Here is a 3,623-nt window from a genome sequence, read left to right as displayed (position 1 = left end):
AGAGAGACTGGACGCTAAACAAAACTTACCTTCCGCCAATAATGACCATTTTTCACAAATAGAGAATTGGTTGGATGATGAGGATTTCAAAACTGCAAGTAACACGTGAAAAATTAGAAGAGCTTAGTGCTGATGTTTTGCTAAACCACTTGAGCAAGCGCTGGTTTCGTTTGGACTTCCATTGGGCGCTATATTTCAGGTTATAATTTTTGATGCCGGTACACGCCGACCGAATGTTCAAGACATTATTTAACAAGCATTCAATCTAAGTAAAATCATTTTCATTTTATTGCGTTCGAAGTAGCTATTGCAGTCGTTTCCCATCTGTTTCATATTCTCTCAACAGTGTGAACCAGAATGCCAGTTGTCCGTGCTTGGTGGATTCCGCTGCACTAAAAGCCTTTGTTTACGCAAAGTATCGTGTGTTGGATGCGACAGGCATTGCCTTGTGCTTATATGATACGCATTAAGCATTTACCACCCAATACCGTACAGTTTGAAATGCTAATGGCAAGCAACATTGAAGGATCTGTTACGCGTGAGGCACCTAAAAGCCCAGTTAAATCACAAGATCGGGTTGAAGGTGGCGTGATCACTTATGATCATGAAGATGTTAAAGAGATTATAATGTATTTCCTGAAAGACTGCGAGAAATCACAAAGAATTGGAATTCGTGTACGATTCGATATCTAATTGGATCAACGAAACAAAGAGTTTATTGCGGTGAACGTACAGCTTATAGGACTAATGCCACCGTTACATCAACAACAGATGCAGCAACAGCAGCAGCAACAGCAAAAAACAACAACAACAACCGCAACCTATGTTAACCAATACAGCGAATCAATTGCAACAACATCAACAACATATGCAACCAAAACCATGAGCAAATGCTCATATCTAATGGTGTAGGTGTCGGCGTTGGTGCTGGTGTACGTGTAAATATGGGAGTTAATAGCGTAGGTATATTGTTACCACCACAAAATGGATATATGCCAATAGCGAATTCAACTCAATTGCTATCAACACCACAAATCGAGGACGTCAAATTGGACAATAATAACTTAACAATGAACGAACATAGCCAAACGTATCGTGGTTTTATTGCTATTATAAAGGAAAATTTTGGATTTATTGAGACACTATCACACGATGAAGAAGTATTTTTCCCCTTTAGCAATTATACCCAGTTTTTGGTAATCCACATTGGTTGGAATTGGGTCAAGGGGTCGATTACACTTCATCGCCCAATGGCAATACTTCTGCTTCAGGAAATTTTTTGCCTGCTGAGAATGTACGTACATTACCTAAAGGTTAAATTCCTCAACCAGCCATTTTAGAAAGCGTTCACAATTGTGTCGTAGCACGTCCACTACGTTGCATCAATCCGGATCAGCAGGAATATGCTGGATTAATTGAAGTTTTGGATGAAACTAGGCAAATTGTTTTGTCACAAAATGATTTTGGCATTACCAGTTTGGTAGTGCAACGCGATATGCTGCAAAAGGGTGACTTAGTCACTTTTAAGATAGATGAAACCGGCCGCACTGCTGATATAAACGCCGTTCGTCAGAACGTGCCACAGCTGATTCGATTAAAAAACAATTTGGTTTTCTACACTATGAAATAGAAAATGGGAAGGTTGCAGCAAGTTCGTGGTAAATATTGAACCGAAACTGCGTCGGCTGTTAGATCGTTCACGTGATAAATTGGGTCCAAATCCATGCGAAATTTTAACGCACCCAATGACTGATGGGCGCGTACCTAAGGTACCTTAAATTTTGTATTTTGGGCACCCGAAATCTGATGATGCGGGAAAATATTCACTCGAACATTTTCAGGCTCATCCAGACGCACGTGCCATACTGTTTTGTGAGTATCGAGAATTTGTAATGTTAATATTTGTTCAATTTATTATTCGTATATTGTTCTGGCAGGGTAAATAGCAATGTACAAACTGATTTGTTGGGCTTGACCACACCACCATCTGGTTTAAAGTATACTGGTGGTAGTAGTACATTAGTTGATGTATTGGGCGGTATTTGTGGCAAAGGTCATGCGGCGACCTATAATATGAAGAAGTTCCTCTTCATGCATAATGGCGTACTTTTGAGAGTGAAATGTTACAAATTGGTGTTAAAAGTGAATTTCGGCAAAACATTGGGACTTTTCTACGGCTACACGACGGAAAACCCATTAACGGTTGGTATGTGAATGTCTTTTATATATTGCAATATTATTTTACCTTTGCACTACTTATACCATCTATGTAATACTTCAATATGGGCAGTAACAAAGCGCTTAATGTAAGACAATTACTTCTTTTGGTCCTTTTTGATTAAAATTTTGTCAAAGTAAAAACGTCGTGCAAGCTAAAATTTTACTTCTCATTGAAGATTTTATTTTGTCTGAGATATACAATTCGGGCCCCGAGAAAGCTTCTGCTATTCGCATGAAATTTATTTTATGAAAAATTTGATTAATAGAACTTTTTGAAGGAAAGGAAAATATTACTTTTTTGGATATAGCGTGTATGTTGTATACCGGTTTGAAGATGTTGCTTTGCAATAGACGGTGAAGCTTGAACTCCATACTGAGGACCATAATGACGGCTCTCAAGGCAGGTATCGTTTAAAACTCGAAAGTTCCTGGCGGACTTTATAATATTCGCCCACTTTTTCATGTGATGATCACCAGCAAGTAATCCTCTGCCAAGGCAGATGGGGTTAGCCTGTTTGTGAAATACATCTGAGATGTTTGATACATGATGCAGCCGTCTTTATTTTTAGGTTTTCTGAATTATTGTTGAAGATAACAATTTAATAAAGGGACGGTTTGACATGGCCCAATCAAAATTTATTTCAATACATGTAATTTTGATATACGAAAGTTTATGCTTATCTATCCTTAACAAGATAACAGCCCATCTGTACCCCCTTAAAGCTCCTATGTACGAGTAAAACTGGGTATAGAAATGTATGTCTATAGGGGATCTGACTTGTGTACTCAAAATCTGTTGCTGATAAAGAAATTTGCAAAATACAAAAAAAAAACCATATTAGCGAAGTTTTAAGGCTGATATTCATGTCGTACATATTGTGACGAATATGAGTGACACTAAGTGATACTCACATCCCTAGTCTGGTGCTAAGTAAATGAAGTCACAACAACAATAAAACTGACAGTCACTTGTATCTACATAAACGAATCAATCATTATGTCTACACATATATACGTACACGCAGCTGAGAAGCAACGCACAACCACATGCATATATCTGAGATACTCCCGAAAGTATGCAATAAGAGAAGCTATAAAATCGTGCGATTGTAGTTACAGCTGAGAAATTTGATAGCTGATGGCCAACTAGTAGATTCTGGAAATGGAAGCGCCTAGAAGATGCGAACGAGGAAATCAGAGAGTATAAAAGGCAACAACAGTCAAGGCGCAATAATTCAGTTTTGATTAAGACAATATCTGGCGAGCAATAGCAAGATTTTTTATTTTGAAGTACTTTAATAAAGGCCATTTTTCCATTATTCAATATTGGAGTTATTTATTCAAGAGTTTAGTGATTCGAACTAAGTAGAAGATTGCAAATAAGGGGAATTGCAAGTAAATTC

At 37.8% G+C, this 3,623-nt stretch overlaps 1 pseudogene; it reads left to right on the top strand.

The window, feature by feature from the left end:
• The first annotated feature begins 456 nt into the window (after positions 1 to 456).
• Positions 457 to 2,214, top strand: LOC137235187 (RNA-binding protein Unr-like; annotated as a pseudogene).
• Positions 2,215 to 3,623: the final 1,409 nt, after the last annotated feature.

This window comes from Eurosta solidaginis, chromosome X (genome assembly GCF_040869045.1).
Source record: "Eurosta solidaginis isolate ZX-2024a chromosome X, ASM4086904v1, whole genome shotgun sequence".
In the NCBI taxonomy this organism is placed as follows: domain Eukaryota; kingdom Metazoa; phylum Arthropoda; class Insecta; order Diptera; family Tephritidae; genus Eurosta; species Eurosta solidaginis.
The sequence above is the reverse complement of the archived record's forward strand: the minus strand, read 5'-3'. Positions and strand labels throughout refer to the sequence as shown.